General features: G+C 45.6%; 1 protein-coding gene across 11 annotated transcripts in view; it reads right to left on the reverse strand.

Moving 5' to 3' along the window:
• The window catches only part of LPP (LIM domain containing preferred translocation partner in lipoma), a 333,675-nt gene that overhangs the window by 274,713 nt on the left and 32,680 nt on the right, over positions 1–26,282 (reverse strand). For 4 of the 11 annotated variants that reach the window (XM_050308804.1, XM_050308803.1, XM_050308812.1 and 1 more), the window contains one exon: positions 7,978–8,094. The exons of 3 other annotated variants lie outside the window; for them this stretch is intronic. The gene's annotated coding sequence lies outside the window, so the exon portion shown is untranslated. Of the gene's footprint in view, positions 1–7,977; positions 8,095–18,499; positions 18,611–26,282 lie in introns of all 11 variants that reach the window. 4 more of the 11 variants (XM_050308807.1, XM_050308808.1, XM_050308802.1 and 1 more) reach the window with 2 other exon arrangements.

The raw sequence follows: 26,282 nt of genomic DNA on the forward strand, positions 1-26,282 counted from the left end.
TGGCTATTTGATGGCCAAATAAACCAGAGCAGTGCTCAGATTCACCTTGCTCTGGGCACTTTCATGTGCTCTGGGCTTTCAGCGGGATCTAAAGCTATGTTCTGCTGATCCAGGCCCCTGTAGATCTCAGCTAGAAGGGACAGCAAAAGCTCAGCCTAAGGCTTACAAGAATGTCCTAGCTGATACTGGACAGAGGCAGTTTTAACCTGCCCACAATCCGTGAATAGCCTAAATAGAAAGAACATTTCGATCTTAGCAGCTGACCTCTGGTCACAGCTGCCAGCAGGAACCTTGCATGGACAGACCACTGGGGACAACATGGTGGCCACAGTCCAAGAGGTGTCCTCTCCCCACACCTTGTATTGGAATAATTTCAAGTAGGTTTTAAGCACTATCCCCACTCTCTGCAGAAAGAAAAGACGTCTAGGCCACCACATGCATGGATACCACCTCCATTCCTGTGTGACCTTCTCCTCCAGCACTCTATCCATCAGCAGCCCAGAGCACTCAGACCCCTCTGCAAAGCACAGATCCCTCAGTCCTCGCACCCTGGGAGCCTCACCACTCTGGGTTGCAGCCACACAGCTAGTCATGTTGCTGTAGTCACACTGAGCTGAGCACCAACCATGAAGCATCCTTCTGTACCACTGACTGACACAGGAGACAGACATCAGGTCATCACAGCAGCCTGCTGAGAAAATGTAGGGTATGCGCTGGATGCTGGACTCCAAACCCCTGATCAGATAATCTGGAGCAGAGATGAGGCACTGGATTATGTACCCTCCACAACAGCTGTTAAGGAATCAAACAAATCCATCTAGATCAATCTCTCCATCAAGGCTAGAGGAAACATCATCCTCATCCCACGACAGTGTAAGTCTTAACTTTATGGAGCAGTTGATAATTTTCCAATGAAACTTACCATCAAAATATAAGATTTTATTAGCAAAACCAATGATGTGTGCAGAGACAGTCCCTCATGTGTCTTACAAAAAAATAAAAAACATCTATGAATAAATCTGACAGCAATAAAGAACATTGTGCAATTATTACAGCTGTTTTACAGGACTATCTAATAATGACAGCCCATACTTCTGATAAGAAACCTTAAGGCAGCACCACAAAAAATATATATATAAAAGGAATAGAAGCACAGCATTCCCCTATACTTAGAGGGCGTAAACACGGTGCCTGCTTTGTGTTTATTGACTTACATTTTTTTTCCCAAGAAGATAACATCCTGGAAACAAAACCACACAAACATTTACAGAAATATTTACCAGTCACCTATCTCTTTCTCCTTCTCCACCAGTTCCAGTGCTTCGTTGCATTAGAAAAGCAACCAGTGAAAATTTACTCCTATTTAAACCTAGCAGAAATGGAAGCAAGACAGAGAGACTGTGACCTTTCAGCACCCACAAAACTCATGATGGTCCTTAAACCACGCACACAGGTCAGATATCTGCAACATCCAAGTGCCTTCTGCAAGCAATACACCCAGTGGGGACACAGGAGTGGAGTCCTGACACCCATTTCTTCCACCAAGTTCACTGGTTTCCCAGGATAGCAGCCACAATGCCCAACCTGCAGCCAGGGCTCTGCAGCCACCTGAGTGCAGCTGCTGTCCAATATTTCATCCAGTAGCAGCTGTGGAGCTGGGCAGTTGGAGCAGTTGGATCTGCCCATCTCCAGAAAAAAGCCAGGCATGGTCAGGAACCCAACTGCATGTCCAGCACCCCAAGCACTCACTATCCCAAGCACTCACTTCCCACAGGATGCTCTGAGTGTATCCAATCCTACCAGCTTGCCAGTCTCCTGTTTGCAACTGGCAACCATCATCCACGTCAATACTTTCATAAAGAACTCACACAGTCAAAACATCAACTCACCACAAATCTAATATTCACCAATCCCACTGTTCAACTTTGCATGGAGGTCTGGCTAATGCACCAGGAGCACCACTACGCCCCATTTATAGCAAGATGCTCAACAATACACTTATGTGAAACGGTGTCAAAAAAGAACACCTGGTAGTTCTACCCCAAACATTTTGCCTAGCAGCCATAGCTACCTTTTCACAAGAGCCAAAGGTCCACTCTCTACTCCATCTGGCTTGAAACAACCTCCGGATGCACGTGGGGATGGATGAGGAAAGAGTAACAAGAATACTCAACAGATGTTTCCATTAGCATAGATTTGCCATTCATTTCTCTTTCTTCTGCCGTCAAACTCCTTTATTACCCTCACTGGATAATTTACAGTGCTTGTTGCAAAGTACAGTCTCTAAGAACAGAGACAGTAAACACTTGATAATGTAGAAGTTCAAAGAGTTGAGCCATGCATGACCTGCAAGCAGATTGTTGCTATTTCCTTGCACGCATAAAAGGGCTTTGCCTTCATGCGATGCTGGAACTTGTCATCATGAAACACCCTCCTATTACAACATGGCCCAGAGGAGCTACTATTTTGGGTCCTAATAATGTGCTTGGTTTTACAGGAAAGCAAGAAGGCAAGTAACATGGAACAACCCAGCTGTCAAGTAGAGAAACAGATGGGATCTTCACAAAGCTACACAGATTGCCTTAGTCAAGTGCTGTCACAGCCCATCCTCAAGATGGGAAAGCACAGCGCAGGAGCTAGATGAAAGGAGCTTGTGAAATTAAGTAGCATCATCACCTCCACAAGGCCTGTGAAGAAACAATAGGGAACTGCTTTTCAGGCACTCTGATCCCAAAGCAGTAAAACATGACTCAAAGTTGTCAGGTTGCTTTTTCCCTCGTTAGAAAAGCCTTTTGGCTGAGTGACAATTGCCCAATTCTCCCACCTGTTTGGTACCCATGAAACACAGAGAGCATCCACGGAAGCACAAGTCACATCTGTGGTCTTGGAAAAGCTCTCCCTTTGGAAATAAGCACAAACCAGGCTGACTGGAGGTGTCCCTGCTAACGTGGGCCCAGGTGCTGGCGAGCAGGCAGGCTGCCCATGTGCAGAGAGCGCCCACGATTCACCCCTCCGTGGCTTCCAGTCCACAATTTGGCTTCTAAACAATCTAGGAAACCACAACACCTGCCATGGCAGTTCAGCTCCCATGTCACTGAAGAAGGTGCCTTTGCATACCATGAATCAGTGGCACACGAGGAGAGATGATGGACTGGCCTGACCTTCCTCATTCGTCTCAGGAGGGTGCTACACCCAAGCTAACAAATCCGTTTAGGAAATTCAGGCCCATATCTAATAGATAGAGGACCTGTGCTTTGTACTTCCAGTCTCAGCCCAGATCAGAGCACCTCAAGTCAGCTATTCACGCCCACAGTTATTCAAACAACAAAGGCTGAAGCCAGATTATGAATGAAGCAACAGGATCGATTGTCTTATCTACCCTCCCCCTCCCACTAACTGGAAGATGCTATTCAGGGAAAATATAATTTAAAGGTGGAGGCTAACAATGAATCAGATTGATTTTTAGATGAAGAAAATAGATGTAATTGCAGTCTACCTGCTTACAGTTTGCCAAGTGAGAGTAAGTTTCAGGCCAATCAGGCCTCCTCTTCCCTTCCTTATTCCAGCCCCTTTCCCTCTTCTGTCCCCCACCAAAGAAAGAAAAAAACCTTACAGAAAGAAATTCCTTTACACAAGACAATTAAGTGTTGCTCAGAGCCAGCTCAATGCTAGCTTTCCTCTCCCTGCTAAACAGTACAGAGCCTGAATTAATGGATGTACAGAGGGTCTACTTTCCAGGGAAAAGCAAATTCCGAGTTTGCAGCTGAGAGGAATGCATCGTATGTCTGGTATTCACGCTGCGCCCTCTTTTCCTCTTTCTTTTTTTGGCCATATAAGGAGCTGAGCACAGCAGGCTGGGCCAGGGAGCGCAGCGCTGCGTGCTCAGCACCGTTAGCCTTCCGACTTTGTTTGCCTTTACTGGAAATCCAATAAATCCATCCAGGAAAAAAGCTAGTGCATATGCCATGGAGTGTCAGGCTCAGACATCGCGTTCCTGAGATGCAGGATAAAAAGAGAAGCAAGCTGAACAAGACCAGCCCAGCAAGTGCTCCCACAGAGCTGCAAGCACACGTACACTGCACAAGCAATAATTTCCTTCATTACGTGGCAGGGAAAGGGGTTGATAACTCAAAAACTAGAGACTATTGCAGCTCCAGTCCTAAAGGGTTGTTTCCGAGATTTGCAGCACTCAAATCATACCTGCACAGAAAATAAAGGACAACCTGGCCTTCAGTGCATGCAGCTGGGGCTGCATGTGCCCTTAGCCACAGAGAAATAGATCCTCTCTAATACAGGTTATAAACAGGAGTGTGGGACTGCACTTTAGAGATGTAAATTGCTGGGAATTTTTCCTAGAGTCCTGACAATCTCTAAGTTTGAGACTATTGCAGCAATTTCAGCGGCAGACTGGGATTTCCATATCCCCAATGCAATTACAATATTACAGCCTAAAAAATAAAACCTTTTTGCCATTACTGCTGCTTCTGTAAACAACAGACTGTTCCTGTGGGCACCCAGGGCGCTGCATGAACAAAAAGAGAGGAGAAGACACACATCATACTACCTTCCCTTTATGGAGATTGAAGGGTGCTGCCCCATGGGACGACAACAGCAGCCATCAGAGCCCCTTATGGGTGGCCCCAGGACCACAGAGCGGGGCAGAAGCCCACAAGCAACCCAAACTCACATGAACACCCTGTCCTCCCACCTCTGCCAAGCACATGAAGTTCCATCCCCTCCCCAGCACTAACACCTGTGGGCTGCAGCTCCCCATTGCCACCCTCTCTTTGGAGGTCCCCTCCCAGCCCCTGCAGCTGCCTACTCCCAACCCTCCACCTGCACAAGGGAACGGGAAGGACAGCAGCCAGAAACCTCTTCATGACATCCGAAAACAGACTTCAGCCTTCACCTGTTGTATCCCAGATGGAGCCAGGGAAGCACCAAGTGGAGTGACTTGGATGAAGACACACAGCTGAAACTTGACTGGGGGAAGGGAAAGTTTCTAGCCTCATTAATAACAGCCTGAAATTAAAAGCAGAGCTTGCAGTACAGCTGCAATTTCAGCCACCCCGCTGCTTGTGTTAACAGTGTGGCTTTACTATGGTCAGGGATTAAAAACAGCTTCAACAATTAAAGGAGGGAAAAGAAAGAAAATAATGACTGCACGAAAGAACCACTACCAACAAAAATCAGTAAAATAAAAAATTCCTGCGGCTGGAATGATTAGCATGAGTGAATGCTTCCTTCCCCGCTGCCAACAGGCCCACACATGTTCCCTGCCAAGCGCATCTGTCCCCTACCTTTGCGAAACCACCCGCTGCCCTGTGTCTCAGCACCAGCCACCGTCAGTCTCCCCAGAGATGTCACCTCCTGCCAAGAGTAGGTGCTCTGCAACCACCCTGCTCTAAGCAGACAGCTTGGAAACCTTCCTTACTCTTGCTGTCTAAATGCTACAGCATTAGGAGCAAAAAGAGAAAGAAAAAGACTTTGAATAAATGACTAATATGCCTCTAACTCCTCAGGAGGCACCGGTCCTCGCCGAGCAGCCACAGAAGCAGGAGGGGAGAGCGGTGGGGTGGATCAGCAGACCCAGACAGCTCCTCACAAGATTGGAGAAGAAACACGCCTGTGTCTCTTGGAGATGAGCTGGTTGCTTAAGGGTTCCTGAAAGCAGTCACCCTGCATTCCCCAGCACCTGCCCACAGCAGCCCTGACACCACCACAAATGAGCTGCCAGCAGGAAGTCTCAGTCTGTCATGTCTCAATACAACAGTTGATGCCTTTGAGGGATTGGCCAATAATGCTGAGATTGAACCTACCCTCTCTTCTTTATAAGAATTAAAAGCAATATATTCATGAGAAAGAGGAAAACTATCTCCCTTATCCTTTCACCACTTTTGTGACAAGAGCAGTTCCTGGAGATATCACCTTTCGGGCAATCACTTATGTTCACTGCCAAAGCTACTGAGGACCAGAATTCCCTTAAAGGCCAAAAATATCACAGACCAAGCTCACACTTTTTCTCAATAGTGTTTCTGCTCTCTGCCCTCAACAGGTTTGCAGCCCAGTTGACTAGAAATTTTGGAGTTTGGGATTTTTTTACTCCTTTTATTTCACTAATAAAATAGTGCCTTTGCCTTTGAACAACAAAAAAAAGTAAGCACAGCCACAGCATTGCAGGAAGGTAAAAGTTTTCCCTCATCCACACCTACAGCTCTTTCACCACTGCAGAACATTTGGCTTTCAAAATCATCCCAACCATGGCCCCTCAACCAAAGCCCCTGCCTTTGCACTATGAGGATATTAACACGAGAACCACAGGACATTTGCAGAGATATGCTCTGGGCAAATTCCAGCAGCTACCACAGAGCTTCAGTGCTCCAGAGCCAACCTCCCAACACAACCGTGGTCATCCTTACCCAAACAACAGACCTACATTCCTCCAGTGCTTCCCATGGGGACACACTGGACAGATTTGGTCCTCAGAGCAACATCAACCCAGCAGCAAAAGCAATGCTAGGAACACCCAACAGATCTGACCCCCATTCCTGCTCTGGGACAGATTCAGAATCATTTTCCATAGGGGATTGAAGTCACATCCCTGCCAAGAGAGTTATTAGTTGACGGAAAAAGTCTTTGCCATATCTGGAGACAAAACAGTGGATTCAGGAAAATTCTTGCCGCAACAAAAAGACGATGATGCCCAACCAATCCACTGTTGTGTGACAATGCAAGGGTCCAGACATCTGCCCTCAAAAACCAGCCAAAAGCACTTTACACTATTTGCTTTCATAAGCCCAGAAACTCCAAGGCAGTTTGGGCAATCCCTTCACAATTCCCTTCATTGTAGCGTATGACGTGTTTCAACAGAACTTTATTTGAAGCTATGTCTGCAAAAATATCACAGTTAAGGTGGCAAGTCCCCAGGAAGCCACACAGCTGTCTGCACCATGTCCAGGGCTGGTTTGGTATCACGCAAAAACCAAAACCTCCATTCTTTTTACCCAGAAGTCTCCAGTATTTCAAAAACATTTAAAATAAAGCTAAGAAACCCCACAATACACTTTCTCAGACACCAGAGTACTTTCACAATACCAAGGTGACTGCAATCAAAAATCACCGTGGCTTAACAAATTTCAGTGAAGTGACTTCTCGGTGGTTTCAGTTAAAGAGCTTTGCCTCGCCTTTTCAGCAGGCTGGGAGAACACGTGGCCATGGCAACTTCAGCTGTGAGAACAAACCAACTCCCTGCAGCCTCACAGCCCCACCATGGAAAGCACCATCCCCACTCTGCAGACAGAAAGCATGGAAGTTCTCATGAACTATAAAAGCTCTTGAATTTCCATTAGAGAGTTACTGGAATTTATTGGGTTAAGCATGCTAATATATCAAAACCACCAAGGACTTAAACTTTGTACCTATACAATGCAAGCCCTGAGATTCTGTCCTCCTATTGATAAAGTACCTTTGTATTAATGGGGCTTAAAACGGATTTTAACCATTAGCTGAGAACTTTCCTCCGTAAAAGGGAGTCATCCAGGTACATTCATAGGAGCATACTTCCTGTTCTTCCTGAAGTTGGAAGGTTTTGCTTGAGCCAACGCTAGAGAGAGGACTTGATCAGAAAAGCACCCAGCGTCACTGCTGGTCTTGGCAAGATTGGATTTACTACAGCAAGGACTAGAAAGAAGATCTGCCTAGTCTGAAGGCCAGAAGTCCAAAAGGCAAGCCAAAAAGTAACTCATTCCCTTTCCTAACAAACCGTGTTTTCAGCTGGAAGTTGCTTGGCAGCCTTCCTACCAGAGGATGCTACAGGTCAAGACAAGGGTTCATTCCCGGCCAGGCCGAGTGGGGACATATGAAACACAAGAACAGACAGTGCTTTGCAAACAGGGCCTGGAACACCACAAGGATTGCATCTGCTGGGCAGTAAGGGATGCTGCTGGCCAGGGCTGACGGGCTCCAGGAAGTACTGACCTTCCAGAGAGCAAGGATGGGGTAAGCACTGAGGCACAAACAGGAGTAGCCAAGGCCAAGTCTTCAGGCAACCAGCTGCACCACACCAGCCTCACGAACACCTTTGGTTTCTTGTTTCTGTGAAGAATCAAACATAATGGCATTCTATAAGAAAAATGTCACTTAAACTCCTTATTAAAGGTAATTTCCTCCCCCACCCCTTTTTCATTAGCAACACTCAAGCATTCATCAAATGATCCTGTTACTTCCAGGTAAAACATTAGTCTTTTTAAAAAGAACCTACATATTAGCACTGTCTATTGTTATAACCATAAAAAGTTCTACCAAAAAATCAATTTAGAAGCACAGTGTCCCATCCACCTGAATAGGAATTTATCTTAGATAAACCTCATACACAGGGAAACCCATAAGTGCTTGGGGAACAATGCTCTTATGGGGAAAAGATGCAACAATAACTACATTAGTTTTCCCTTCTAGGCAATAGCTTTCCACTTAGATTTTATACAGTGCACCTGCTTATTATTCTTATTACAAGATATTCCATTCAAATCCATGCTGCAAGCATCCCACTCATCACAAAGAGACTTCAGGACGGCAAAAAAAAAAAACAAACCAAACATTAAAGGAAAGCAATCTGTAGTAGCACATTGCACCACACTGATTTCAAGCAGGCTGTCATTCTGATCACACCAGACCGCATTTCAACTCCAACAGTATCCTTCAGTGAAACGCCCCTGTTACAGCACTGTTCTTGCTACATGGAGTCCTTTTGAAATGAATGGTACAAATTCTCTCAGTCTTTTGAAAAGAACTGTGTTGCTCAGAGGGCTTCAACTTTTCACACCATCTTTTCCAATAACTTGCAAAGCAGTAAGGCCAAAACAGGCCATTCTTCAAGGCAAGAATTAAAAATAAATAAATCAGCACTTTCCTTGGGAAGGAACTACAGAACAGGGCTGTGAATCCCAACTCAAGAGAGCCTTATGTGTCATTCCAGATATAGGACAACTCAGAAAATCACTTAAGTACACGATTAACTGTAATATGCGCTTAAGTTGCTTTGACTTCCGTAGGACTTAAGCATATACTTACGTTCTTTCCTGTACAGAAATACTCTCTTAAACCAGATCCTGTTTTGTAGGGTTGCTGCACATATACACACACACTCACGTGCAGCTCATGCCCTCAGGAAAGCTCTGGCTCCCCAGCCTAGCTGCAAACCAGACTGCCTGAATTTTGTGCCTACATACAGACCAAAGTGTTTCTTTCATTCAGAGCTTTAAATAACCACCCTGAGGTCTGGAAGTACTTCATCTTGGACAGGGGCATGAGAAAAGACAGCAATTTCCTCCCAGCCTTCCACCACGCTACTTCACTGGGCATGTGTGACTGCTAAACTTTGTCATTTCTGGTCTTTCAGATGCCTGGAGTCTTCTGTGGCCCAGGACAGCATTATAAGGCAGACACCAGAAAACAAGGTGTAACTCCATTGGCATCCCTTTCCTCCCAGGATGCTCCGCACCAAACCCAGAAATGTCTTTGATTTCCAGTTCACTGTGTGATGGAGGAGAAGGGTTATGGAGTGATGAGGCAGCCAACCACTCACAAAAGACCACAGATACTGGCCCACATTATACTCAAAGGGACCACCATGTAACCCACCATATCCCCCCACCACGGCAGATAGTGCAGTGTTGTCTCACATAGGCAACCGCAGAGCCAAGAGCAAGGAAGGATGCAATAAGTGACAGAGAACATTCTTTAGTCCTTCTCAGCAAGGGAAGGGCTGAAGGACTACAGCAATGAACAAGAGGCATCTGAACCAGCCCTATCATCAAGGACTCGCATGTTTCCAAAGAGAACCTCAGCCAAAAAAACCTCTTTGCTGATCCCTCCTCTCACCAGCTACTCTCTTGCTATTAGAGTTAATTGCAAGCACATTGTTCCTACAGCTTGTCTGATAGAAAGGAACTCCTGCTATGCAGGGGCTTGGTTTTCCCATTTTCTCCATTCTCAAGGCAATGCAATAAATTATTATTGTATATGTTGGCTTAGCAAACAACTAAAGCATCCATGCTGAGTGCCTGCGCAGGACCATGCTGTTTCTCAGTGTGATCTGAAATAGCCAAGATATTAAAACCCCACACAGAATTGAGTTTCTAATGGAAAAATAGATGTGCCAGATACTGACACTGATGATTATTGTGCTAGCATGGGATAGAGCCCAAACCCCTCCAGGTTAGAGGGCTGAGCCTTCCCTGTTCCTCAGTGACCCACATTACAGTCTATCTGCTCCCACATCAACCCACTTCCTCAGGTTACTTGCCCAAAAGATGGATGTACACTATCCTTTCCCAGCCCTGGCCTTTCCCCTGCACTAATCATCACTCTGTTCCAGTGACTACCCCTCCTGGATAAGGGATCAACAAGATCTTTGGTGCTGAAGATGGCATGGGAGAAGAAACACTTCACGGAAAGACATCAAATGATGCATCCAGGTTTTGGATTCCACCAGTTCAATGGCTCAACACAATCCTCCATTTGGGGAAGCACCAGCTGAACAAAACTCAACTCTGTTCAGTAGTGCAAGTTGACTATATTTTACTTCTTGAAAAATCCCTTTCTTACAGATGCCATGCACTGAAAATACTATGATGAGAAATCTCTGCAGATTCAAGATATCAAGGTCTTAAGATCATAACCCTTTTCAAGAAAGGATCAGGACAGCAAACCACACATTCCCAGCACACCTACAACTTCTCCATGCCCAAGATGGGTGTCTAATTCAAATCCACCCTGGCCTTTTTAAAGTTCTTCTCTCCAAGATAGTGAAACAGGCTCCAGGAGCAACAGAGATGCCTGATCTGTTAGCTTTGTGCCCAAAGCCAAGACCAAAGGTGCTGCTTTACCAGAGCAGCAGGGAGGAGGTTGCCAACCAACATTATTCTCTACTGCAACACAACTTCGGGGCTTTCCCCCACCACTCTGGGATCTCCAGCACTCTGTGCAGGGGATTCTGCATCTCCAGTAGTGTGGAGGCTCACAGAGCTGGGGAGAAGTCTCAACATGCACTTCCACACAGGGGGGTGATGGGGTTTGACCTCGAGGGTCTCTGTGACAGTCCTGCATTGAATACAAGACACACAGTAACGCTGAGCCTTGTTCCAGCTGAAAGCTAAATGCCTGTCTTCCCCTCTCAAAACACAGAAATGTCAAAATATCTGCTCATCAGACAAATTACAGAAACAATCAAAGATCACATAGCAACTGCAGGGAGGAGAGTCACCGCTGCAAGCCTGCCCCAGGGAAGTGCAGCATCCCAACATATAAAACTAAACACCCTCAAAAGTGAAAATAATACAGGAAAGTGTACTGCCTGTTATTTAAATATGGATTTCTATTACAGAAACTCACCAGGAACCTGCCCCCACCCCCCCCCCGCCCTCGACCCCTGCAGGGTAACACATTATCTTCTTCCAAAGGTGACAACAGATCAAATAAGAACAGGAGTGACAAAGAGGCAGGAGGAGGGGAGTTGCAGGACGATGCAACTTCCCGCTTCAAAGCAACAAAGTCTTTCTTCCATCAAGTTCATTTGAGTATCAACAAGGGTAAAACTTAAGAAAAACACAGGTAGTTTCAGGATCTACACTTATACTGAGTTGCTTGCCTGCCTTTTCAGTATGGTAAAAAAAAAAAAAAATTAAAAACCCCGGTGGTTTTCAGTAGTTTCTTTCTCTCCTGGTTGCTGTGGAAAAGTCTTGTAGAAATTAAATACTTTGAAACACAAACATGATTGAACACATTGAAGCAAAATTGAAAAAAATGGCTTTTTCCCCCCAAATTATAGTGTGAAATTTCGATAGAAGGAAATATATTTCTTTGAAGTCAGCACTGTCCTTTCAAGTTGACCTTCAGTAACCTGAATCACATGTCCAAGACCACCAACAGGATGTAATTTTCATCTCCAAAGCTTTGGTCTTATAGGATTTATTGTTTAAGCTGTGAGAGAGGGAAGCACATTACATACTGCTGATGGTGCATTTGCGCATGTGAACAAAGATGAGGGTGAGGTGAGATTAGGACAAGCTCAGAATTAGCTCAGTGGGTTATTTATTCCATGACAGCACAGATTAAAAGGGCTGACTGTCCCTTTGGCCTTACAGGCACTCATGTGAGTTATCAAGCACGTTTTATGTTGCAGGAAAGAGGAGGAGATATTATCATCCAGGTAAATATCTCAATAAACGCCTGGAGTATTCAATGAACAGCACTTTGCATGTGATTAGCATGACACCTCCCAGGATCCAAAAATACCTTACAAGGAAATGCTCTTTTTAAGCCTCACTGGGGCGGGTGGACTGGATCAGTCCCAGCTGAGAGGCAAATACGCTGAGTCAGAGGGATCAGCTCCCCAGTCCAGGATCTCACGATCTTCAGGCAGGGCCAGCCTTGCCCAGTATGCTCCAGTTCAGCAGCAACACATTCCATGGAAGCCTCCTGGTCCCAGCCTGGTGCAGACAAGCACTTTGCTCACACCCTGTCCTACTGGACCAGCCTTCACTGAGGCTCTCAAGGGATTTAGTAGCAGATTCAGTAGTAAAAACCAGATGGCCTCATTCCTACTGACCCATTGTCACCGTAACATATTTCTCATTTCCAAGCAACTGGCTGTTCTCTCTCAGTCCTGGTTAATATTATTTGTGTTTTAATGCTTTCTAGGAACCATTCCAGCTTTACATCACAACAAATACCACCGGGTAGGGGAAACACTTAATCTGGCTGCCCTTGTTTTCAGTACTTCGCTTTAGGAACTAGTCCAAGCAGTCAGAGAAACAGCAGTGCTTGCCCCATGGTCAGAACCCTCCCCACATACACTCAGCCCCATTGAGAATGTGGCCTGTAAGTCTGAAGGTGGCTTTCCATCAAGGCTGAATTCTGGATCTCCTCCAGAAATCCTCCAAGGAGTGTGAATAAGCTAAATAAAGAGAAATCCACAAAAGTTTGTGATCAAATGACTCTTTGGGTTTTTTTTTTCTTTGCAGACACATTGGGTATTTCCCATTTTCTTCCTCTTGGTCTCACCAGCAGCAGGTCTTTCTCCAGCCATCATTACCAAAGTAAACACCCAACTACAGCTGAGCAACTGCTGTACAAAATCCAGGAGGAGGTTTTTGTCACCACCTCATGCTCGGAGCTTTCACTGAACTGCTCATTGACCACACACCTCACAACTTCCTTTCTGAGCCACTCCTTTATAGGCCATTGCTTTCACCAAGATATTAAAACTCACTTGTCCCTTCCTTGCCATCCTCAGGTCCAACTCATGAAACTCATGCTTTACAGTAGCCAGGATGACCTTCAGGTCTGCCTCCTGCCAGAGCAAGAGCTCTTCAGCCAGAGTAACGTTTTGTTCCAGACTGTGTTGGTTATGTAAGACTTTTTGGAGGGATGTTTTTCTTCTCAACACACAGCCTGCTCAGGTCAGGAGGAAGTAGGTAGAAAAGGTGAGCACAGATCAGGCACATTGACCGTGGATATCTGGGTTCAAGTTTGCTCTGAAGCTCAAAACAGACCCCAGTCTGAATCTGTTCGCACAGAGTAGTTTTATCCTTGCACCAGTTTGAGTCAGAATAACTCACTTTCATCTTCTTTTAAATAAGAAGCTGTTTTCTTGCTGAGCAGGGATGTAACCAGATCAACAGGGACTTACAGGTCAGCTCCTTGTCTTGCAATTCCACCTCTTATTTGCAGTTTGTGCATTATGTACTCTCACAAAGAGGAGCCAAAAGAAAACAAAAGAAGACAGAGAACCCAATCAAGGATATCTTCTTTTTGGGACAGGCAGGACAAGCTCACAAGGGAACTGTCACCAGTTCGCCCCAGGGAGGGAAGAGTAGTGGGGGGGGGGGAGCTCAGTGTTACAACATGTTAACTATTACCCACAGATTTTCTCAGGAACTCATAACCCACACCCAGGACCTTAGGAGCATGTCTGCAGGGTGCAGACAATGAGGAAATCAGGAAGGGAGGAGGAGGAGATACCTTAAATCAGCAGGAAAGCATAAAGAGCTTGAAGCCAGAGATTATCAACCAGACAGAATTACACAGTCATGCTGCTGAGAGAAGGAGGGTAAACAAGGCAGGCTGTACACTGTTAGAGTCCCAAAGTACAGAAAAAACAGACAAGAGCCACAACTGACCAAGGGAATTACATTAAAATACAGATTACACAGCATCCACCAGCATAAAAAAAAAAAATCCTCAAGAAACTTTACATATCTCTTCCCAATAAACCACACGATGATGTGGAGAGCAGAGAGCGTATGAGCTCCAGGTAGCACCTGGAGGTCTACTATCAATTTATTCTCAGGAAGAACTCCCACCACCAAGAAATAACACTTGGACATGATTTTTAGTCAATATAGTGGTGTTTTGAAGAGGATGGAGCTTTGTAATGCAGTATTTTTCTTAAACTAAAGAAGAAATAGAAAGTTTGAAAGTTCAGATTCTGGAGAGGCCTGAGGGTTTTATGGAAGGCAGGGTATCCTTCTGAATTTTTCCCCCACGCAAAAACATTTAGCATTTTCCACCCAAGAACTAGTTTAGAACCCTGCACAGCAACAACCTCTGCTCCACCAGTGACGGTTGGAAGCACTTCGACAAGGCTTCCACCACTCCTGGAAGTGTCTATGCCCAGGTGGATCAGGCTCTGAGCAGCCTGGTCCAGTGGAAGGTGTCCCTGCCCATGACAGGGGTGTTGGAACCAGACAGTCTTTAATATTTCTTCTAAACCATTCAAAGATTCTAAGACTTGCACAGCCCTTCTTTCAGACTCCAAATTAATCTTCTGCTCACATTAGCTTGTATTATTTCCTAGGGTTATATTTATATTATTATATAAATATATAATATAAGAGAGTCATATTTATATTTATAAATATAATAAATATAAATTATATAATATATATCATCTATAATAAATATAAGTAAATTTATAAATATTAAAATAATAAAGAGGGTTATATTTATAACTCTCTTATATACTTATAACCAGTGGACAGAATCAGGACATCTCAGTTTTGGGAGGAGGAAACATTTACATTGTTTCCATAGCAGAACCACTGACTGTGCCACATACAGCCCTAGCACATTTCTCACCTCCACTCCTTCCTGTGCCACTCCAGCTCTCAAGCATTGTTTTTCTGCAGGTACCACAATCCCACCCACTACACAATGTACTAAATGCTTGCTTTGAGTTTTTGGTTGGTTGCTTTTTTTCTTTAACCAAATGACATTTTTCAAACTAGATGACTTTTTCCACTTTAAATGTTAACAAGAGGGTGGAGGAGAAAGGAAGCCAATCAGTTCATCTTTCTCCTCTGGTTAGAAGCAACACTGCCTTTACTCTCTTATGCAGCAGCACTACTCAAATATATTTCCTTCACCAAAATGTTTCAATAATGCAGTGAAACTACCTACTCAGATGACTAGCCTATACATCCTCTCTTTTCTACCTCTTGTCAATCAGCATTGCTGAATGCATTAGAAACAGTTGTTCTCTTTTGTATTTTACCAAGCTTTTTCACATTTGACACCATGTCCTTCCTGCTATTAAATGCCCCAAGGGGCAGAGCAACTCAGGCATCACGAACATACACCAGACAAATCTTCTAAAGCTGCTCCAGGCTAATACACAGAAATCAGAAGTGCAAGGTTTAGAACTGAAGTTTTTAATCTAACAAGTTCCTTGTGTTGAGAACAAAATTCAGCCACAAAGCCAACAAAGGTTGAAGATTGTGCCTCATCCCCTCCTCAGCCTCCTGGAGCATCAGAAAATGTTTTACACAAGACAAAGGCAATTTTTGTCCTTTTCCAGGCATGTTAATGACAATAGTTATGATTTTCAGCCCAGTTCATCTTCCTGCTCGAGCACAAACCACACACTGCTTGGTCCTGTCAGATGAGAGCACCAAGGTGAGCAGTGGGGAAGGTGAACTTCTCTACGTGATAAAAAAGAGGGAAACCCCACAGCTCTTGATTTTGATGCATGAAGCAGCTTTAACCACAGAGACCACTTCAAAAGACAGCCAGGACAACCAGCAACTGCTTGGATACAGGGACAACAGGGAGGAGAACCAACTTATATCCAGAGTGACTTCTGTCAGGGAGAAGTGAAGGTGTTGTTCTAACATTCACCTCATACACACAGACGCAATACTTTTTGTTTTCCTCCCTCTTCAGGAGCTCTCCTCCTGATCACAGAAGTTTCTAAAGAGACACTGTTTCCTCTCCTACAGCATACATCAGTATTTTAAGTGCCCACCAACAGGTCCAGCTTTAGCCCTCCCCTTCAGTCCTGCTCTGCCTCTTTCCAAAAGAGGGAAAAAAAAGGTTGGGATCACTTTGGAGGTGCCACACTATTTGTGTGAGGTGAGCGACAAGCCCTGTTGCAGTTCCCAGGTGTGGCAGAGGGAAGAGGAAGCTCTGCCACTGATGCAACCGATCCCTCTGATCTGAATGCCAACACGTGAGCCGGCAACCTGCCCAGTTACAGATCTTGCACCATTTGGATCCACTTTCTCCTGAGAAACATGAGATGAGGGGATGTGAACATGTTACCAAAGAAGTAAGAGCACCTCAGTAACACCACACTAAAGGGGTGGCAGGAGGGGTTACACAGCACTGTGGGAAAGCAAAACAATCTCAACATTCCCCACTGTCCCAGCAGTCTCTAGGGACAGTCTGCTTCACAAGCCCAGGTTTCTGCTGGAGATCATCAGCTCCAGCGCCACCTGCTCCGCCAGCCACCAGCTCCCCGAGGGTTTCTCACTGTCCAAGAGGCCCATGACCGCTGGCAATGTCACACTGCCCACCCAGAAAGGCAACACTGAAATCTACTCCTATTTTCCATGAGCTAAGCAAAACAGCTTAAATATTACCCAGCACTGCCAGCCCTTGTGATGGGTAAATGCTTTTGCGATCAGGGGGACATCTTTATTTAAATGGCATCTGTATGGCAGGTGGAACTTCAGATTCATCACCCAATTCATTTGTGTCAAACCCTTATGCAACCAGTGCCGGCGTGCCCCATCACTCACCCAGCCTGCTCATACAAAAGGACCATGTGCCAAGCATGACCCCCCTATTAAAATCAGCATCATCCAGCTTTTTATAGAAAACAGCTGATCTCCAAAGGACTCTCTGCTACCATAAAATGAATTGCAAAAATCTCAGGGCCAGTCACATGGCTTGAGATCTATCCACCCAGGTAGGTAGCAACTTCAGAAAACTGACAGAAAATATGCCCCATGCAAATCACTTTATTTCTGGAGGAACAGAGCTTTTTTTCCCTCCATGTTTTAGCTTGCTCCCCCTTCCAAAATAGCCTGAACTTAGTCAAAAAAAGGCATGTTCATTTTGGAATGAAGCTGCATGCACACAAAGTGCTCACAGAAGAGCTGTGGCAGAACAACTTGTTCCTCAATAGCTATTCTGAACCACGTCTCAGTAACAGATCCAGAGCACATCTCTGTAAACGAGACGTGTTGATCTGACAACCTGGTTTAAGTGGTGGGTAGAAGCTTAGAACTTTTACAACTACGTGAGCTCTCACTGACAATTACCTTGAACTAAGGGCACATTGACCTAAGAAAAACTAGACATTGTTCACTTCTTTTTTAGAGATCTGCTTTGCATCTTCAAGCGTTCAGAAGTCATCAGTCCAGCCCCAGAGCTGGTAGCTTAAAAACCAGTCCAATAAAAATCTGTGTTTTTAAAGCCTCCTGTTTGGGAAAAGAGAGTCTTTTTTCCAAAACTTTCCTAAACAGCCACAAGGCCGAGAAACTTAAGTTTATTTTAAATGGAAGACTCAATATTAAAGGAAATTAAGAGATTTAAGGGAGCAGAGGCTATAAAAGACTTTATATATCTCAGAGCTTACAACAAGATCACAATCAGTAGAAATCACTGAACATCTTGAACATTAAGGCTAAGACCCTGAATATCTCAACACTCCATTTTGCTTATTATTAGTATTTGTGATTGTAAGGTCCCAGATCAAAAAGTGCTTCAGAAGAGTGACCTTTATCCTCATTGCTTTCTCACAGCCTGAACACTGAAGGGAGAAAACTTATTGAAATACAGTGTTAGTACTTTTCTGATTTTTTTTCCCCCATTCAAAATACCACTACATTAAAAGCACTACTTAATGCAATGCCTTTCCACATGCTCTGCTTCATCGTCTCAGTATCCAGGACTCTGGCATAGTGAGAAAATCTTTAGGAAGCGACATTTAAACAAAATAAACTGCAGAATTTTTCCCCCAAAAGGTTTCACAGGGTTAGGGTTTTATACAATAGCTTGTTTTTACAAATTGTATATTCAGGATCCGGTTTAAATTGGTGTCTTGTTTCAGCCACCCTGCCTAAAACATGCACTTACTTCCTTTACAGACATGTGAATTTGTTCACTGTGGCCAACTCATACCACATCCCTATTGGATACATATGCATATACATACAGGCATGTGCTGTCTCATCTGGAGCTGGCTATGACCCACACAGGGCTCATTCATCCAGGAGAGGGGTTCCAAAAGCGTTATCTGCACCCAAAGCAGTTTAGTGTTACTGGGCTGAAAGGAAACAGAGAAACATTCTGTTTATAGGCTGTAGAGCCCAATGGATAAACAAGTGCACCTCAGTTAAATGAAGGGGGGGGATAAATAAAAGGGTAAAAAGAGAGACTTAGCGGGTATGAGGATAACAAAATACCAGCTGGGCTGGATGCCTGGCAGCACAACCGAAGGCTGCTGATGGCCCCACATGCTGCAGGGCTGCAGAATGTACAGAATGTGCCGCCACGCCGGGGCTGCCGGCTCCCCCGACCCCACCGCGGCCAGACCCTCCTCATCTTTCATCCCAGTGCTGGGCCACTTCCTGGCACCCAGTGAGGCGACACCGGAGATACTTTTCCACCCCCCTCCTCTCTGCTCTCCCAACACACGCCCACACCACCAAAGCTTTCTATGTATTTTGTGTTTCATCTGCCAGTCGGGCCACACCACAGATGCTCGGGGTTTTTGCAAGGCCACAGGTGGAAGGGCGGTGAGCAAGGTCAGGGCTCACTGCAGTCATCCCTCTCTGCCAGCCATGTGGGGAAGATGAGAGCCTTCCCTTGGCATCTGTTGCTGGTCATGGGAGGAGGTGGACCCTAGGCTGGATGGACACTGTCTGATCTGACCCAGTGTCACTGCTGTAGGGCCCATTCCCCAGCTACAGCAGGGATAACACAGCCCCAAGCCGTGTCCCTGCCACACCTCTCCTGTCAGGAAAACACTGAAATTCCATCTCCAGGTTAGAAGGAGGTACCAAGCTTATTCTCAGTTGAATTATCATTTGTGTACATTGGCCTGACATGAGTGAGTGAGTGGGTCTGGGCCAGAACTGTGGGATGGATGCAAACACCCTACAAACATCCCTCTGCTTCTGACATTGTTCAGTCCATCATTAAAGTGATAAAAAAGCTTGAGGTTCTACCTTGGTCCAGACCCAACAGCCCCTTATGTCTCCAACAGGTGTAAACCCAAAATACTCTTCTGCTCTTGGGTTGCTCTTGACCAGGAATCAGAAACTCTCTGGCCATTCAACACCTGCCAAGGCACAAGTGTCATGGCAATGGTGACTCACAAGGCCAGTTCTGTGGAGCTCCAGGCTACCTCCACCCTACAGCAAATACTCCCTGAATAACACCACAACTCTGCAAAGAGCTGGCAGACAAGGATGTCTGGCCAGTGTTGACAACACCCTACCAAGCCACAGGCAAACTGAGCAGGGAACATGACATACCTGATGGGCTCAGTCAAGTAATAAGCACCACAGGGATTCTTCCTACTTGGCCAATCTTCACGTGAAGTTTCTAATTCCACTTTACACACCTTTGCTGCTCCACTGATCATTTTCTCCCCTCACCAATGAACATGGGCAATGAGCCCACATCCAAAGTCTCCATCCTCACCCAACACAGAAGGGAAAGTTTTGGCTCCCCTGCTTTTGGTTACAGGACAAGCATCCCATGCCAGCTCCCAAAGTAAGGTTTGAACAGAGCACTGATACCTTGAGGGTAACTCAAAACCCAGGTCAAGGTTCAGGTGTGACTTCTCGCATTTCTGTTGCCTTTTTTTACTACCTTATTTTCTCTACAGGTCCAGAAACTCTCTACAATAGAGCGACAAACCTTAACACGTTCTCCAGCCCTTCCAGTTAAAGACTCCACCCAATCCCAGTCCTAAGCATGAGCAATGGAGAATTACCCCTGCAGGTACAAGCAGAGTTTGCTGGTGATGCCAGCATTCACCCTCTGAGCACTTCCACAACATGGCTAGCACAGCCAGTGCTTCACAGCCACCACAAAAACACCACAGTTTTGTGAGGAAACACAAAAATAGGACTTGCTCACACTCTGACAGGTCTCAGGGATGAGGCAGTGCTGCCAGGTCCTCAGTTGATGAATTGAGGCCTGGGGAACTTGAGAGCTAGTCCCTAAAGAAAGTCTTGAGCAAGTCATTTCTCACTTGTTTCCTATCCTACTCTTTGTCTCGTGCAACAGAGACAGCTCTGACTCATACCAGGTTTCCGCAGGGCCTGACACAACAGGTCGACAGACTCGCCTTGAAACAAAACAACAGCAAGCATGAGGTGACTGTGTCTTGGCCAAGAAGGACCCAAATTCAAGACAGCCCCTCAGAAGCACAACTCCAAGGCAAAAAAAAAAAGTTGATGAATTCCTTTCTCATCAGCTCTGATGCCTTTATTTTGCCTTCCTTCCAGCTGGAAAGAAAGTTCATTGAGAATGAAAGCTAGTGACTCGCAGGGAGGAATGACAGATGCTGCCTGCCTGCATGTGTGAAAAAACTCTGACAGGCAGAAATAACACACCTCACATGTCTTATGGTGGCATTGAAGCAATAAATATTCTAATAGACTACTAAGGCTCATAGTAATAATGTTGTGCTCCCTTTTCAGAAGCCACTCCCCACACCAGATGACATCTGCCACAGTATAGATGTTCCTGGAACGGAGGGATATTTTTAAATCTCTCAGTGTGGCACAAAACTGTGAGTGTATCAGCCAAAATACCAGCCATCATAGCATTTATATATAGCCTTGCACATACCGTCTATAGATGGGAACACAGACAGATACATGGTATCTAGCAGCATTACAAACAGACATTCTTCTGCTGGTCTTGAGTACTTGAGAAGAAACTTCCCAGCCAGAAGCTCTGCCCTGTCATCCTGCCCTGTGCAGCTCTCCATCAACTTCTGCTCCTCCAGTGTGTTACGTGCTCTACCTCAATTCTCAAAGATCATCAAAAGCCTGTCCCTCCACTACCCCATGTGTCCCCTCTGCTACAGGGCACTGCAGTGTGGGTGACAGGGTCTCCCCGCACCCCTCTGTACACATACAACTTTCAGAACCCATAGGCCTCAAAACTTCCTCTTAGCTGAGACAGGTCCTGAGAAGGGGTTAGAAGATCTTCAAGGCAGTCCAGTTCACTCAGGGACACCTCAGTCTGACACATACAAAGTCTAGGCATGTTTCCTATCTGAGGTAGGAACTCAGACCTGCTAGTAGGAAAAGCATTTGCAAGGCCTAAACCAGCAATAGCTCCCCATGAAGCATTTCCCAGGAGCTCTACTGGCACCCAAGTTAGTGTAAGGGAAAAGGAAAAATAAAAATGTTTTTAAGAAGTGGTTTCAGGTAGTACAATATATTCTCTCACAAGTATGAAACGTGCATCAGCATTTCACACAGAGCACCACAGCCGTCAGACCCAGGGTGATGTTTAAGCTCTTGATACAGTTATCTGCCTAATAATAACCCCAAAGAGCACTCCTTGCCTGGCTGCCTGCCAGACCACATGCAGCCTCTGCCTGTCTCTTTTTTGTTGTTGTTTTATTTTTTTAAAACTTTTTCAGACATGGAAACGTTGACTCTAGGAAATTCAGCCTCTTCTGTGAAACCAATTGGCTGAGAGTTCTTTTTTGTTGCGGAAACCATGACTTGGGGGCCGGGGAGGAGAGACAAACGGGAAAACTTGTGTGTTTTGCCTTCACGTGTGCTTTATTTTCTCCTCTGGCAGGAAACAGTGAGAAAGGCTCTGACCCAGCTGCTGTCAGTGCATTGGAAGTGATTGTATCAGCTCCACCTGCTTCATGTGGGTATTCAAGACTGCAATGACAATGATTTGAGACAAATCAGCAATGACTGCTGTGTTCTCAAGGGACATATGCTATACTGGTGCATGACACAAATGATCCACAACAGCAGGACAGTGTCAAGGTTGGGGGGGGAGAAAGGAAAGCAGGGAGAAAGGAATTAAACATCCCCACCTGTTTTTTCTAGGGAAAAAGCAATATTACCAGGAGAATGTAGCTTGAGCAAACTCTGAAATGTTTGAACCACATCATTTCCAGCACTCAGAAGCAACAAAAGAACTGCACCGAGAAAATCCAACAGCTACGACTCAGGAAGGAACATCATGTCCATGTCAAGCTTTCAAAGCCTCATAAAATGCAAGGAGTTCAACATGGTTTCTTTACATTCAGAGAAGAACAGCCTTGACAAAACAGGCTGTGAGGTACCCCACTTTGCCATTCACACCTGCTGTGAGCTGGGCCCCGTGCACCACCGAGCTTGGGTGAGGTACAGCCCCACTGAAGTCGGTCCTGCAGACCACTCCTCACAGCTAGCTCCATGTCAAAATAACAAAGGAGCCTCCAATGAGCGTGTGGACAACAGTACAGGGTGAAGCAACTGCTACTGAAGCACGACAGAGGCACTTCAATGGTGCTTTTAAAAGGAAAAGATAAAAAGAAAAGGGGAAAAAAACATACCTTTGCAAGTTCCAGCACAAGCAGAAAGCCCCAGGTCACTGCTGTAGCTAATGAGGAGGGCAACAGCAATGCTCAACAAGGCTGTTCAAAACATCCTCATGTCTTTTTTTTAATCAAATTAAATACACACAAACAGCATCATTCCACAGCAGGCTGCTGCTTTGACATCCATACAGCCAGTAAGACCCTGTGAAGTTTTAATGGGCAGGTCAAGCCTGAAAAGATTCTGCTACCACCCTGCTCTGCCTCCACCATGTACCCCATTCCACAGAGGTTTTACTCTGACACCTTCACAGGCTTTTACCAGAACTGCTGCTCAGAGAACAGCCTGCTCACAGACACAGCATGCACAGCTCCAATGGGAGAGAAGCCCTTTAGCTCATTCTGCACGGTATTCCCCCAGAATTTGAGTAAATAACAACATCCTTGTATCTTGTTCAAAGCCCTGAGAAATGCCAGTGTGCTGTACCTGCCCCTCTCAACTGCTGTATATACTTATAAGATGTACTTAAACATATATATACACCCATGTACACACATGATGGTGCCAAATGACGTACCACCAAAACAAACAACATCAGGCATGGGACCCTTGTGACCCAAATGGCAAGTTCTCGTAAGAATTTACCACTTTTACCTCTACACAATCAGAGATGTGGAAGCAAGCCAGGAATGAAGGAAGGCATCGCCCTTTGCAAACACCTAACAAGCCTAACCGAAAACACCAAGCCCAGCACCTTCAGAGACATCCCCCCACACACCCCGGCAGGGCAGGCGGTTAGAGATGAAAAAGACCCACCAGGAAAGCTCTTTTGTAGGAGCTGATATTTCAGCTATTAAAGAAGTTTCTGTTTAAACAGACATTAATTGCATATGCTCAGGAATTTCTCAGCTTTGCCACTTAAAAAACACCTAAAGCCACTCTGAGGCTTTTCCTTTTTTCTCTCCCGCCTTTATTTGCTCTGTAAACACATTTGTGTGTGTGCCCTGGATCCTGTAACGTTCAGTTTCTGTGACAGCAGCTCCAAAGCAGAGCAGCAGCTACTTACACAGCTCACCAGGGACTGCTGAACTTCCTGGGTCCTGTCCCTGGCCTCGTGGAACACCACAGTGCAGAACCCCACACAGCCCAACTCCTCGCAGGACCTTCTCCCAGTGCAGGATGAAGCAGAAGATGCCATTGGTGTTGTTTGTACTAACACTGTCAGGAGCACATGCTCATGAACTCGGCCACCTCCCTCACAGGTTGAGTTTCTCCCAACAAAACCCTGTTAGTGGTGGGGTTTATTAAAGCAGTGTTGCAAGTTTACGAGCAGATCAAGGCCTTGTGGCGGGTGGAAGATGTGATGTAACTGCAAATCCTTTGCAGCCTTTTAAAGAGGCTGCTGAGGTCAGGCTAGTGATACTCCCCTCCCCATCCCATTCACAGGCATACGGGGCGCTTGCCATTCCAGTGAGAGCCACAGATGGGTCCCACCTGGTGGAAATGGCCCCAGTGAAAAGCATTCTCCTTTGCACCAATACAATCATGGCTAACTGCTACAGTAGGACTGTCCACAAAACTGCTCCCAAAGATGCCAGGAGGAAGGACAGGACAAACGGAATCAGGAACCTTGGATCAGATCTTTGCCTTACCATATATGTACATATAGTTGCAGACATACAAGTATTTATATACATCTGGTAACATCTGTGCAGCTGTGGGCAAGCTTCGACCCTTACTGGTCAGTAAACAGACAGCAGAATCACTGCCCTAAACATACTTCAAAATCCCAGGACTCTATAAACACTTGTAGGCAAGAGAATGCCCAGCATCTCCATCTCCACCCCATCACTGCAAACAGCAAGGGCACACCACTGAAACATCTTGTCAGCCCAAGGGAGCGATCGGTGGCACCAGCCCAAAGGGGCTGCTGGCAGATATCCCATGATATTTTCTACTATGTCTCTTTAAATTGCCTTATACTTTACACATGTGTTGGCAACTCTCCCAAAGGGGGAGGCTGGGAGTGACTCCTCTTGTCAAACAGGTATGCTCCATGCCTCGAGCAACATGAAATCTCCTGAGAGCAGCCAGGAATCTCTTTCCCCTCAGAAAGCAGGTCATATTCACCACACTCAACCTCAGCCCACTCAGAACGTGAGTGAGGTCTGAACCAAAACTCAGACACCATTTTGCTGGGCTGGCCAAGGCACCAACCTACACGCACCAAGAGACACCACCACTAGGCCTAGCAAGAAAACCTCTGCAGCATCTCACAGAAGGGGGGGTGGCAGCCGGGAGTAATTTTTGGCAATGAAAATGCAACGGAACATTTTGTATTGATCTATTATGGGATGAGTCATGTTTAGAGTGACTTGCCTCCTCTTCCCCTCACTTCCCCACCCCCCAAATTATGGACTGCAAGAAATGAGTGGAGATAATGGGCTATTTCAGATGTTCTAAACTCAGGTTTCTCTCCTGCTGGAATAGCATGCCATGACAGTAGATGGACTGAGCTCCAGAGGAGATGTCCTTCATGTTCCCACGCCTTTTACTGGCCACAAAAGACTTGAGTCTAACTAATGGGCAATTAGGAAAGGACTAGAAGGATGGGGGACTACTTTGTAGAGGAAATGACAAATCAGAAGGAAGATCTGAAAAGGATCACCAGTAAAAGGAGGCACAAAAAATAGATGGGGATCAGACACGAGCCCCAGAAAAAGATAAGATGGAGGCAGATCACACTGAGAGAAAGGGTTTAGGTGGAAAGAAAGGGTTTAGGTGAAGCTACTACTGCTCCTTCAGGAACCCTGTGGACTTTTCAGTGTACAGTCACCTGCCAGCATACAAATGCCAAACATCAAGAATAACCACTTTAAAAAAAAAAAAAAATCAGAGAAAGGAAAATCAGGTTGGTGACAGCAAATTCTTCCTTGACTTCTTCAGTCTTTAAGGATGAAACAAAACATCTAAGGAAGCTCCGGAAGGCCCAAGATCTTTTCAGGGAACTGAAAGCTGCATACATATGAACCTGACAACCAGTGAGTTTTCCCAGTTCAGTTCCATGGAAGTTAATACAAAAAGACCTGGGGATTGGGTTTGTTGCAACATAAACCACTGATCCCACCCTTATCCCATCAGATGTCACTAAAGTGCAGGCTGCTGCATTCAAAACCTACCCATACTACATACATCAATACAGGCAGGATGTAACCACCCAGCACCCCTGGTCAAGAGATCTAGCATTGGACTCCAGCCAGGACCAGTACACTCCATTCAGGGAAGAAACTGGTACTGCATACACACGGAGATGACTAATTGCGGTAGCTGAGTTATGGCATAGCTTTTAACATACAACGAAGAGACATTAAGGTCATCTCAACTCTCATCTACAGCATCCCCTCCCACAGCAGACTTGCTGCTCTT

This window comes from Myiozetetes cayanensis, unplaced genomic scaffold, assembly GCF_022539395.1.
Source record: "Myiozetetes cayanensis isolate MyiCay16 unplaced genomic scaffold, myiCay2020 scf13, whole genome shotgun sequence".
Lineage (NCBI taxonomy): Eukaryota > Metazoa > Chordata > Aves > Passeriformes > Tyrannidae > Myiozetetes > Myiozetetes cayanensis.